The sequence below is a fragment of the Phoca vitulina genome, unplaced genomic scaffold, assembly GCF_004348235.1.
Source record: "Phoca vitulina isolate PV1807 unplaced genomic scaffold, GSC_HSeal_1.0 scaffold27, whole genome shotgun sequence".
NCBI lineage: Eukaryota > Metazoa > Chordata > Mammalia > Carnivora > Phocidae > Phoca > Phoca vitulina.
The window spans coordinates 23,141,870-23,155,360 of record NW_022589730.1 but is presented as its reverse complement, the minus strand read 5'-3'; the positions used below and the strand labels follow the sequence as shown (position 1 = coordinate 23,155,360).

Genomic DNA, 13,491 nt, shown 5'->3' with positions numbered 1-13,491 from the left:
CCCCCCCCCCCCCCCGCCCCGGAATTCCGCTGGGAGACACTGGCAGACTTCATTCTGAGGCAGCGATGCAGGAGGGGTTTCTGGAAGTTTGGCCCCCGTAGTTCCCGCTGTTTTGCAGGAGCAGTGGGAAATCGCTGGCGTGCTCCGCAGTGACACTCAGTGACCCCAGCCAAACCAGTCACTTCTCTCTGGGCCTCCCTTTTATCATCTGTACCACGGAAGGGGGCCAACCGGGCACTCATCCAGATCAAACCTTTGTTGGCTCTCTAGGACCAGTTTTTTTTTTTTTTTTTTTTTTTTGGTGGGGAGGAAGGAGGAGTTTTCCTAACATGATATTAAAATGCAAGAATTTCGCTCACAGTTTTAGGTGAGTCTCGAAGGCCACACTGTCCGCAGAAATATGATGGGAGCCTCCAATGTAACATTTTTCGATTTTACATTTAAAATTTTCTAGTAGCCACATTAAGAAATGAAAAGAAATAGGTGAAATTAATTTCAGTAGCACATTTGATTTAATGCAATGTGAAAGTATTATCAGTTTAACATGTAATCAATTTTAAAGCGAGTAGTAAGGTATTGTTTTATTATTGGAAGCCCAGGGCGTGGTTTGAACCTACAGCACATCTCCAGGGCTCCCTAACCACATGGGGCTCGTGGCCTCCACATTGCAGAGCAGAGCTCCGAGGCAAGAAGTGACAACTAGTGACAACAGGTCCCCCAAGTGGGAATGAGAATTCTGCCTTTCACCTTGTGCATACAAGCAGGGCATAGCTTCCTTTCCTCCCACCGAAATTCTCTTTCCACTGAAAAAATGTCTTCATAGTGAAGGGTGGCCATACCGTGTCCGGTTTACCCGGTATGCTCTGCTCTCCGCCCCAGGCAACCTGACAGGTGTCTGTCTCCACCCCTCGCCCATCCGCTCTGGGCACGGTTCTGAGTAGGCAAGATCTGCATGGGAGAGACATAAGGAGGCTGCGGTGGGGTCATCGCTGACCTCGGCCTGTAGCCTTTGAGAGCCAGTGGGAACATCTCCTCTCTCCCTTATCCCACCCTGAAGGAGCTGGAAGCGGGAGGAGGAGGAGAACCTTGAAGTCGGGAACAGAGAAGACAGGCTCCCAGCCCGCAGCAGCCTCAGGTGGGAGAGTGAGCTTCAACTTGAAATGAGGTTTAGAAGTTTGGAATCCTAGATTATTTCACCAGACTGAGTTCACTCATTACCGAACTAAGACTATTTTGTTTCTAAAAGCAACCAGAGGATTTGTTTTAAAATATTCCAGCATAGGGGCGCCTGGTTGGTTGAGTGTCCCACTCTTGATTTCGGCTCAGGTCAGGATCTTGGGGTCGTGGGATCAGCACCGTGTCAGGCTCCCTGCTCAGTGGGGAGTCTGCTTGGGATTCTCTCTCTCTCCCTCTGCCCCTCCCACTCGTGCTTGCTCTCTAAAATAAATAAATAAATAAATAAATTGTAAAAAAAAAATATTCCAGCACACACAAAGTCTGGCAGAAATGCAAACTGATAAGACAAGACTGTTCATAACTATTGAAGCTGGGTGACTGGTTACATGGGGTTCATTATAGCATTTTAAAAATTTTGGTTGTATGTGAAAATTTCCATAATAAAAGTTTTTAAATAGTGGCCAAAGGACTTTTTAAAAGGAGAGGCACAGAACCTGTCAGAGATTCACTTATGGGTAAAATTAGAGCTGGCCCCACAGAGCAGGTTTCAATGGGTAAGTTATGGGCAAAAACGGTAAAATAATAAAATTGTTTTCCGAACACGTCGCATGAGACCCACTTGTCCAATGCACTGTTTATTTTTTTCTCGGTGGTTGAATGTATATCTCCCATTCTCCAGCTATTGCTTCCCTCATTCTTTGGGGTGTGCCTTGTTGCTGGGACACCCCCAGTGCTCACCCCAGCAGGTTCTGGGCTCCCCAGTTTTTTGGGTGATTTGATGACACAGCAGCTCCTTCCAACAGACACCCAGATGGATGTTCTCGAAGCGCAGAGGCCCTCGGAGCATGGAAGGACGACCTCTGTGAAGATATTGAGCATAACGGGGGCCATTAGTCACCAAGGATCATTTGACATTTCGAAATGAACCCATGGTCTCTCATGAATAAGCCCGGACACTGAATATGCCTGGGGCAGGGTGGCCGTAGCTGGGGGTTGGGAGGTCCCCACACTTCTGCGTCAGGTGCTGTGGGATGCATTGTACAATGTTTAAATGTGTGTAAAGCGAGCAGTGCGAGCTAAGGGGTCCTTGCTTGTCTCCCTGAGGCCTACTGTTTGGAGCCACAGTCCTTGGCAGCCCCTGCTGGGCGGGTGGATGGTTTGTTACTATCCACGTTGATGACAAGCCTTTCCTGGCTCCTGTGCATGAACTTACCCATCAAGCCTGAGGCTTGGGTCAGTTTGGGCCCATCTGGCTGCCCTTTCTCAGACCTGGAAGGTGCGCCAGCCAGAAAAGCTATCATTTATGTTGAGTCCATATCTTAAGGTCACAACTGAGGCCTCCACGAGCTTCTCTCCCTCTCCGAGAAATAAGCATTTCATATAGCTTTAACTTTTCCCTGTGAGTAATTAACTAATACATTTTGAAGACTTGCAGGGAGCTAGGCATCATTCAGTCCTTGTGTGAATTACTGAATCCTCACTGCAAAAACCCTGTGAAGGGGGAATTATGGTTTCCCTGCTGCATACATAGATGAGAAACCAGAGGGGAGGTTCCCAGAGGTTGCTGCTAAGTGTGACCTGCCCAAGAACATCCAGCGAGCCAGTGTAACCAGGTTCAGCCCAGCAACCACTGCGTGATTCCTCCTCCCAGGGAGCGGCAGGGAAGCAGGCTCCTCGTGGGTACAAATCGAAAAAGGAAACAAATCAAAAAGTACCTGATTCATGGAAGGCTCTGGGGTGGGGTTCCCCGCTGAGGTCCTAGAAAAGTCCAGCAGCATCACATGTCTCAGGCCATGAGCCTACAGGACATTCCAGTACATCCATGGTGATCTGGGGCCCTCGTCAAGCAGGGGTTCTTGGGTCACCTCGAAGAATTGGCTATGAAGAATTTGTAATGAGGTCACATGTTCCTTTGGACGTGCAGGAGCGTCGTTTTCTGGGTGAAAGCTGCCCTCCACACGGCTGGCTGTGCCCAGGACATGTTGGTGGTCCAGCAGAAGCTGTCTGAAGAAATGAACAGACAATGCCCAGCACTTGGAGTTCACTCAGTGCTTTCCTTACATGATTCATTTCTCTCCCCGTAACATGAGAGCAGTGCTGTAGACCCATCATAGAGATAGGAAGCAGCAGCTGTGGCAGCCAGATCAATTGCTTGGCAGCTCGGCCGGGACTCAAAGCACACATTCAAAATCAGATTTTCCAATTAAAAAAAAAAATGGAAAAGGAAAAGAGATGCCAATCGGATTTTAGGACAACTTCCCCCGTGTGTCTTAAGGATTTCTCTCCAGCCCAGGTCCTCTGGACTTTCTGGTCATACACTTCCCCTCCCTTCCCTCCTCCTAGCCCTTGGTGCTGATTAGTCAACAAAATACTTTATAGTCACTCACTTGGACAACGAGGGCAGAGTGATGGCTGGACTCATCAGCAAGCCTAGGTTGAGAGCAGGTTTCAGGGTCCAGATTTCAAAAAATGTAGATCCTGCCAGGCTGGATGATTATTTAGGAAGAATTAAACTTGAATTTTCAATGCAGTACTTAGATCCATGACAGGGATATAGAACTCATTGAGCCTCCTTACTAAAGGTTGAGGAAAGTGGCGAGCAGGTGGGGGGGGGGGAGGGGGTGTGACCTGCCAGACACAGGATTGTCTTGGCCCCATTCAGCCACTGGGAACCCAGGGCAGTTAGAAGCCCCCTTCTGAGAGGCAGACACCCCTGCCTGCCCTTGTTTGATTTCTTAGAGCTCTTCTGTGGGTTCTTTTGCACCCCCCCACCAGCTGTGTCTCTTTGGCCTCTGCCCCTTCCCTGCCACTCACTAGCCTGAACAGAAAGCTGGTCCTAACCAAGCGGCCTATAAGACTTTCCTGTGGACAAAGAGCTTCAGTGCAAACCTTTGAGGCTTCCTTTGCTGACTTCCTGATGAGGACGAAGAAAGGTGGAATGGGCTTGTCCAAGGTCACACAGAGCCAAGCTGGAAACCCAAATTTTCCATTATGAGCCCGAAGTCTTTTCTGCTCCAGCCCTGAGAAGTAAGTCTCCCGCCTTAACTCCTACTGCCCGTCGTGTCTTTAAGATACATGTGCCTGAGAGCATATTCATTTCCCAGGAATTCTTACATTTTTTTAAATTCATAAATACATATCTCCCCAACTGGACTCTAAGCCCTTTGAATCAACTCAGTATATTATAAAAAAACAAACAAACAAAAACAAGGCAAACAGGCAAAAAAAAAAAAAAAAGAAAGAAAGAAAAAAAAAAGAGGTGCAGCGTGTCCCTGGGTAGGATCTTATCCTTAAATCTCGGAATGCCTCCTGTCTACCTTGTTAGCCCCCAACTCCAACAAGTAGTGTGAGCTCTGTGGTAGGGTTTCTGTTTCCAGAAATGCTTCTCACAGGTGCCTAATATGGACTTGTCCATTGAGAGCTCCCCAAATCTGGAGAATGCTCATTTGTTTGCTTGTGTGGGGATGAAAAAAGAAAAAAATGTATACGGTTGACCTTTGAACAACGTAGGGTTTAGGGGTGCAGTAAAAAATCCACGTATAACTTCTGACTCCCCCAAAACTTAACTACTAGGAGCCTACTGTTGACCGGAAGCTTTACAGACAACAGAAACAGTTGATGAACATACTTTGTATGTTACATGTAATATAGCCTCTATTCTTACAACAAAGTAATCTAGAGAAAAGAAAACTGTTATTAAGAAAATCATAAGGAAGAAGAAGTACATTGACGGTACAGCCCTGTATTTATTGGAAAAATTTGCATGTAAGTAGATTGCACAGCCCGAACGTGTGTGGTTCAAGGGTCAATGCAAGTCACACACAGAAGGGAAACTGGTGGGTGTGTTTCATGTTTCACCCGGTTCAGTAATTGTTCTTGATACTCAAATTGTCCCATATTTGGCCAATTCTACTTGGCTCCTGTGTCTTTGATAGCTTCTTTTCCATCCCCTAGGACAAGATATTCTAGACTCATCTTGTACAATTCTCATCCCAGACATTTCTCCTTGAGACACTGGTTTCTTTCAGTGGGAAATGATACACTACTATCAAAATTTGGTTACTAAAACAGCTGAAAAGATTACTTTGTGTGTATCTGCTCATTCCATTCCATACCTTTCTCCTCTTCTTTTAGGAGCATTAATACATATGATACTCTCTCTTTTATACCCTTCATGCAGCTTTCCTTTTACACACACCCATACACACACACACACACACACACACACACACGCACACAGACACACTGCTGTCATTTTAATTGTCTAAACTTCATTGTCTAGTAGTTTCCTAAGCAAGGGCTATGGAACCCACATTCCCTGCATTTTTGCACGTTGTTGTTGTAATATTTACATTTAAGAGCCAGTTGGCTAGGTAAAAAAGTCCTTGGTTCTCATTTTCTTTCCTTGAGTATCTTAAATATCTTACCCATTTTCTTGTGGCATAAAATGTTGCTGTCAAAATGTTTTTGAACAATTGAATTTTCTTTTCCTTATGTGTTACTCGGTCTTTTTGCCTAGATGTCCAAAAGATGTTTCTCCTTTTTATTTTTAAAGTCCAATATTTTACTAGGCAATGGCTTGGTATTGGTCATTTGGGATCAATGAAGTGGTATGTATGTCCTTTCAATTCCTTTCAGACTTCTTGTTTCCCCCAAATTTTTGGGAGAAATGTGTTACTATCTCCTAACTATAGTTATAAAATTGCTATTTTTTCTCTAAGTCATCAACATTTTGCTTTCTACATTTTTGAGGCTATTTTATTATGCACATATGAATTTAGATTTGCTAGATCTTTCTGGTGAATCAAAATTTTTATTGCCAGGAAATACCTCTTTGCCTCTAGTACTGCTTCTTGATTTTAAATCTATTTTTTCTTTTTAAGGATTTTATTTTTAAGCAATCTCTCCACCCCAAGTGGTGCTGGAACTCACAACCCCAAGATCAAGAGTTGCACACTCCACCGACTGAGCCATCTAAGCACCCTGAAATCTATTTTTTCCCCCGATATTAATGTCTACTCTGACATTCTTTAGGTTTTTGATTGCTGTCTTTTTTCCCGTACTTTAACTTTTAACCTTTCTCTCTCTTTTTATTTTAGGCATGTTTCTTGTAAGCAGCTTAGAATTGGGTTTTGTTTTTATCAAGCCAGCCTACCTTTTAATTGGAGTATTTAGTCTATTTACATTTTAATTTAATTACTAATTCACTTGGGCGTAAATGCTATTATTATTTTCTTTTTGTCCCAGTCTCAGTTTCCTTCTCTTTTCTTTCTTGCCTTCTTTAGTTCTTTTTAAATGATCTCATTATTAGTTGGTAGTTATAGTTAGTTTGGTAGTTATACTTTTTACAAAATATGGTGTTTAGCGGTCAAAATTGGAGATTATAATACTTTTTTGAGCTCTCAAGTTTCAAAAAGAGTTGATTACTTTTATCTCTTTTTTGGCAATATGAGCACCTTAGAAAAATCTTAATTCCATTTACTCATTTGGGATATATATGTTACTGCAGTTCTGTGTGCCTGCCCAGTAGCCTGCGAAGCTTTCCAAAGCAAGGCGCATCTCCCACCTGCCGTCCTCTGTGTATCAGCAAATGCACCCAGGCTCTGACCGCCTGCCTTACCTACCTCAGCTTCTGCTCCGCATGAGATCTTGGTCCCGTTAAGTTTTCAGTCTCACGTTAGCTCTCTGATGCCTTTAATAACTTTTATATCTAATCCAGCTTTTCTAGGTGGCCTTGGTGCAAGCGCTGGTCTGGCTTACCTCGTCTGTCATTAACGGCAGTGGAAATTGCATGCTCTTCACCACAGTCGCGGGGATGGAGACCATGGAGCAGGTCTGCAGGCAGCTACTGCTGCTGGCAGAGTAGTCCGAATCCCATAGCTCTTTCGCATCAGCGCTGTCCGGGGAAGGTGACTCACAGACCCAGCTTGCGGCGCACTGAGGGCAGTGTGTGTGACAGCCAGCCCTGCGAGCTGGACATATTGCCTAGCTGTCTGGGTAAACATAATCCAGAAGGGCACCTGAGGTGGCCCGTGCTGTCCCGAGCAGATCTGGGATCAGTGCCCAGGGCCCAGGGCCATTGGGGCCTACCTAGCCTCTGCAGGTCAACACGAAAATAGCCTCTTTGTTCCACTTTCACAAAGATGGATACAACAAGTGCTCAGTGCTGGTTCAACAGCCTGTAGTTCAAAAACTGGAGTCTGAGCCAAAGGTCAGAGTCGGCCCATCCTTGCCAGGGGCTGAGGAAAGGTGAGACAAGGCATTCCTGGAACTAGTTCATAGTCTTCTTACAAATCTGAACCAAACTGCCATGGGGGACGGGGGTGCGGCGGTGGTGCGGGGCTCTGCATGACCTTCACTGGCAAGGGCACGGTGTGGGGCCAGAATTTCCACACTTGTACAATGCCCTCCTCTTGGTGTTGTGGACTGAATTGCATCCCCCCAAATTCACATGTTGAAGTCCTAATCCCCAATCCCTCAGACTGTAACTTCGCGGGCTACTGGGCATAGGGCTTTTAAAGATGTACTTATGTTAAATGAGGTTGTACATGTGGTCTTTGATCCAGCAGGACTGGTGACCTTATTCGAGGAGGGAGAGACACCAGAGATGAGCATGGACAGAGAGAAGGCCACATGAGGACGCAGCTAGAAGGTGGCCATGGGCAAGCCAAGGAGAGAGGCCTCAGGGGAATCGAACCTGCCAACACCTTGACCTCAGACTTGCAGCTTCTAGGACTGTAAGAAGATAAATTCCTGTGGTGTAGGCGCCCCCCGTCTGTGGCGCTTTGTTATCGGCAGCCTGGGCACACGAATACACCTGGGGTGGGGTCAGACACTCTCAGGTGACAGAGGTGATGGACGGTTGATGGATGGTATGGACTCCCGTCCTCCCTGGAAACACCCTCCACCCCACCTGGTCCTGAGGTATCCAGCTTTTGAAAAATCCCTTCCGAGTGCTTCGTTTGCTCCATTAGTGTCTTGGTCTGTTTGCCAGCCTTAGTCCATCTTCCTTTACCAACCACCCCCTTCCGAATGAGAGCATTCTAGCAGGTTTCTTCTCTGAAGGCAGAGAGCCCAGATCTCTGGGGTTTCCGTCCTGAGGGTTGCTGGCACCTGAGTTCTGGCTCTGTTGGAAGCACCAGAAGGACTGTGGATCGGATTTGCTCCCTGGTGGGGTTCCCACATCTCGGGGGCGGGAGGCAGGACACCTTGCCACCTCATGGGCTGCTCATGACTTGCCGGAACCTACCATTTCTAAACCTCTTGCCCTGCTGTTTCTTGTTCTGTTCCTGTGAGTCGGGGCTCTCGGGGGTCTGAGAATGACCCAAACCAAGCTGTGGTTCTTGCCTTCATGGCATGACAACGGAGACCTAACCTAGATGACCCGCAACCCACAGGTGAGTGAGGCCGGGGAGGATTTGAGCAGGCGGAGTGGGTGATGAGCCACCACTTCACTCCTGGCTGATGACCTTGCCTGCCTGCCTGCTCCAGGGTGGGGGTGGGGGGGCAGGCCGTGCGTGCGGGCACGTGTGTGTGTTCAAATCATATTTCCTTTTGTCCTTTAGGCATTGGCACATGCACGAAATTCACTTCTTATTGACCACAAAGCACTAGAAACTAAGATTTCAGACACAAGTAAGGACACTAGTAATGAACAGTTTCTTACACTCAGCTCCTAGTAAACATACAAGTGATAGGAGACCTCCCACGTGTTCCCTGTCTTTGCTAGTCCTAAACCGAGAAACTGCTCCAGCCTCAACCTTCATTCTAGATAATTCTGGATATCTAATTTGAACACCAAAGTGATAATTTTAAAATCTGAGTCATGTATAAACCTCTCTTTAAAAAAAGAAACCCGGGGCACCTGGGAAGCATCTGAGTTCAGCTCAGGTCATGATATTGGGGTTCTGGGATCCAGCCTCATGGTGGGTTCCCCACTCAGCGGGGAGTCTGCTTCTCCCTCTGCCTCTCCCCCACCCCTCCCTCGCTTGCGCTCTCTCTCTCTCAAATAAATAAATAAAATCTTAAAAATAATAAAAAAATAAATTAAAAAAGGAAACCAAAAGTCTAATGATGACAAATTATTTTACTTATATTACTTAAATAACTATGAACACAACACTATTTAAGCTCTGTATGCTTCATAGCCCTCACATAACTCTAACCAAAACCAGTGTACAAATGAATTGCAGAAAGTCTCTACATCAATGAAGCTCAAGGGAGCACGCTTTCTTGAATACGATCTGCCATGTTATTTTTCTGAACCGAACACTGAATATCGTGCTTAGCGACACCATCTGTGTGGTGTGATGAAGCAGTTACTCCGTGTCTTTCCTCCACTGGAAAAATTGCAAACATCCCACTTGCACAGAATACTGTGATGTTGTTCATGAATGAAGTCCTCCTTCCCATTCTTTTTAAAAATACTACGTGGCTCTAAAAATCTCTAGAAACAATTATGAGATGATCTCTTCATATGCTGTGGAGCATGTTTACATTAATTTTTAAGATTTTTGTTCAAATGAAAATTAAAATTCTCATAGAGGGGTCAGGGACCTCCGGAATGTATCTGGTGCTTCTCAGGGTGTTTGCAGAGCCCAATTTAAAAGTTGCTGGATTTGACGTTTTGGCTTTCATGTGAGCAGCTTTCTACCTGCTTCCCTGTGGCCCGAGTTTGTACCCCGCTACTCTAATGCCCCGTGGGGCCGGGTCCCCAGAAAGTGCATGGGCCTGGCTTGTTTTTATTTTGCTTTTCCTGGGTGGGGCCCGGTGTGCGTTATGTGCGCAATGCAACCAAAACCCAAAGGGCGGTTGAACTGCCCGCGGGAATACGCCCCGCTCCACTGGGGCACCCCAGCCGTAAGGCGCGTCCCCACGACTCTGGGCTGGGGCTGGCCCAGGGAGGGGCCTCTGCCACACAGCTGATCCAGGCTGGGGACTGGCTGCTGAGCGTGCCACCACCGGAGGAAAAGATAGCAGTTCGGTCCTTGGGAAAAACTAGCGCCTCGCACGACCGGAATAGCAACCGGAGACGTATTTACAAACAGAAACACCTGCCTCGGAATGGGGACAGGAAATGAGATTTCAGAAACACCGCCCTGAAGCCAGGGAGGCAGCAGCCCCTCCCTCTGCTTCGGTCGCCAGCTGGGACCCGCCCCCAGGGAAAGAAGCCCCGCCCCCTCTCGCCCGGGTGGGCACAGCCTTCCTGCGGTGGACCCTACAGCTCCTGGCGGGTCCTCAGGACGGATGACGTCTCTTCAGAGGCCTCCATGGGGCTTTTCGGGAAAGAGGAGGAGCGCTGTGTTCAGTCTGGGGCAGGGTCTGCAAAGCGGGGTGCACACATTCCAGAGGGTGTGGAAGATCCTCCATGGGGTCCAGGGAAGGAAATATTGGCTGTTTAGATTAATGTTTGCCTTCAAGGAAAGAGAAAGCTGGGCCGCATTATCAACGTCAAATGCCTATGAACTCTGGCCCCTGACCCCTGAGGGAGAAGTGGGGTCTGCAGATTGGGGCAACCGCGGTGGGCATGCTGAAGGGAACGGAGAGATTCTATTATCTACACTCAAGTAAAGTACCTCTCGGAAAGTGACAAGTGGCTTTAAGACATCTTTGAAAGGGAACCTGGGACTGGAGAGAACCGTGATATGGAAATCAGGGTGAGCAGCCCCTGGATGGCAGGGCTGACTTTTCTCACGTCCGCATGAGCTCGTTGTGAGCCAGGTTATGGGGTACAAACCACAGTGCTTCAAGCAGATCTGACCAAGGAGGACCAAGTCTGAAGTGGTCCGGAAGACCAAGCGAGCTAGGACTTTACATCCATAGGCCCTGGTGTTGACTGTTGCCTGACTGACCAGAGAAGAGCAAGACCTTTACAAATACTGTTAATTTCATCTTGATTTCACCCCTCTAAATCTTTTTTGTGGATGTTTTACCTTGTACGGAAAATGTAGTATGTGCGTAAATAGATAAAACTTACAAAATAAGATAATGAGAACTGGAGCGGAGGTGTGAACAGCACTTTGTCCCCAGGTAAGGGCGGGCAGGCAACGCAAACTCTTGAGGACTGCTGATCTAGTTTTTCAAACTTGAGGTGCCTCTGAATTACCAGGAGGCTTGTTAAAACACAGGTCGCTGGGCCCACCTCCAAGGCTTCCAAGTCAGTCCCTCTGGGGTGGGACTTGAGGATCTGCGCTTCTAACAGGTCCCCAGGTGCTGTTACCGCATCTGGGGCCTATGGGCTCTATAGGAGTGGGCCCGCCTGGGGGGAAGCAGACCGAGGGTGAGTGAGTCAGCCTTCCTCACGGTGAAAACCGGGGTCGCCCTGAAGACCAGGGATAGCCACCTCCCAGCCGGCCACACAGCCTGGAAGTCACCCCAGGGACAGATTCCTTAGCCTGAAGCCTGGCTTTGCAACCACATCTAGAAAGGGAGGAGCTAGAAACAGCGCTGAGGGAAGCTTCGGCTGCCTGGAGCAGGGGTGGGGGACGAGGGACTTAGAGCCCACCTACTTGCCTCACCTGAGGACACAGGGCTTGGAACTCTCGGGCTGCGCTGTCTCAGAGATCTGATGGCTTCCCTGCAGGGCCACTCACTAGCTTTCGACTTCAAATCTTCAATAACGTAAAGTATGGGCAACGGGACAAAAATATCTTATTTTTCGCTCTCTTGCTGCCTTCTGAGAAGGGTGGGTATTGGCGGAGGAACTGAACTGCCCCTGGGGGAAGGGGCGGGGGCAGGAGCTGGGTGGGGTGGACTGCTGGGGTGGGGGGCAAAGAGGAGGAGGAAGCTGTGGTCGGCACTGGGGAGACTCGAGAAGGAAGCTGTGAGCAGTGTGTTGTGTGTGTGTGTGTGGGGGGGAGGTTCGGGCCCCATACTACTCCTCTGTCCCCTCCACTCAACAGCAAGTAGGGCAAAGATGGGGCTGAGTCCGGCATCTCTCATCTGGTGGCAAAGGCCTGGTGCGGAGGTCCGGCCCGGCACAGTACGGTGGTTTTCCCCATCTCCCTCTGCTCTGGGCTCCCTCCCACAAATATTCACATCCAGTTTCTTTTTTATAAAATGCATTTTTAATAGGAGGTCTCTCTTGAAAACCAGAAGCAGTAACACACCAAGGGATGTAGTTCCGATGGCAGGATTTCAAGCTCAGGCTGCGCGGTAAAGAGTCAGTGTCCCTTATATTGGGCCCCCATCACATCTGTCCATAGGCCGTGTACTTCTGAGGGAAGGCCTACTGTCAGATCAGTTTTTTGCACCTGCCTACACTGGCTGCCAATGAAGAGTATGAGAATTCCAGCCCCAGGCATGCAGGCTGCAGGGAGAAGCCCAGCCCCCAGTGCTGCTGGGCACTGTGCTGACCTGCTAGGCCCTGGGGGGTGGGGGTGGGGTGGGGGCTGGGCTCCTTCCTTCCTCAGCACTCCTCATGAGGCCCAGGCTTTGTCTTTAGGTAGTTATGGAGCCTCCTTTACCCACAGCGTAGCGCCCATAAGGAGCCAGTGAGAAGGGTGTGGGATCCGCGAGACCGGGGTCCAAATCCTCACCGCCACCCCCTTGCCCCAAGCCATGGACGATGAGGGTGCCCACTGTGGATGGTCATGAGGATGAGGTGAATGTGTGCAGAGTGCCAGGCCCTTTGAATGCTCCCTTGCAACCTTATTATGTGCTGATTCAATTTGACTAAATTCAAAAACCCTTGTGGATTACTGCATTGAAAGCTAAACTTGGAGGATCTTATCTCAGCTTCCTCGGGGCGTCTGAAGGTGAGAGACATTAACTCATTCACTCATTCGTTCATGCACATGGAAATCTTTGAGTGCTGACTGCAGGTCAGACAATAAACTAATAAGTATATAAGAACAAAGAACAATGAAAGCCTCTTTGGGAGGGGCGCCTGGGTGGGTCAGTCGGTTAAGCATCTGCCTTCGGTTCAGGTCATGATCCCAGGGTCCTGGGATGGAGCGGGCGCTGCCAGTGGATGGAAGCCCGTTTCCACCCATTTCCGCCCCCAGGCAAAGCAGCAGAAGAATCACAAAGGGGCTGCCAGGTCTAAGGGCTCACAGTGAGACAGGGGAGGCTGAGGCTGGAGGGGTCTGAGTTGGGGTGCGGCTACTGGTCCCTGCAGGAGCCCTTCTCTGCACACTTACCCCCTGGAGGCACCCTGGTGTGCCGAAAGCAGGGCTTTGGACTCAGGATGCTCTCCTGCTTTGCGTTGGGAAAGTCATTTTAGTGCTCTGAGCCTCAGTTTTTCCATCTGTAAAATGGTGCTAATTACATCTCCTTATTCACTCTCCTCGGGAGAACCAGATGAGATCATAAGAG

At 48.4% G+C, this 13,491-nt stretch overlaps 2 long non-coding RNA genes across 3 annotated transcripts in view; one reads left to right on the top strand and one right to left on the bottom strand.

Annotated features, from left to right (window-relative positions):
• The window catches only part of LOC116643801, a 16,767-nt gene extending 7,738 nt beyond the window's left edge, over positions 1-9,029 (top strand). The window contains exon 3 of one of the 2 annotated variants that reach the window (XR_004301623.1): positions 7,746-9,029. This is a non-coding gene — a long non-coding RNA (uncharacterized LOC116643801). Of the gene's footprint in view, positions 1-7,742 lie in introns of both variants that reach the window. The other variant, XR_004301624.1, reaches the window with a different exon arrangement.
• On the bottom strand, positions 1,626-3,775 carry LOC116643802. Its single transcript, XR_004301625.1, has 3 exons — positions 3,564-3,775; positions 2,892-3,180; positions 1,626-2,036 (listed from the first exon to the last, which is right to left on the bottom strand). It is a non-coding gene; the product is annotated as an uncharacterized LOC116643802 (long non-coding RNA).
• Positions 9,030-13,491: the final 4,462 nt, after the last annotated feature.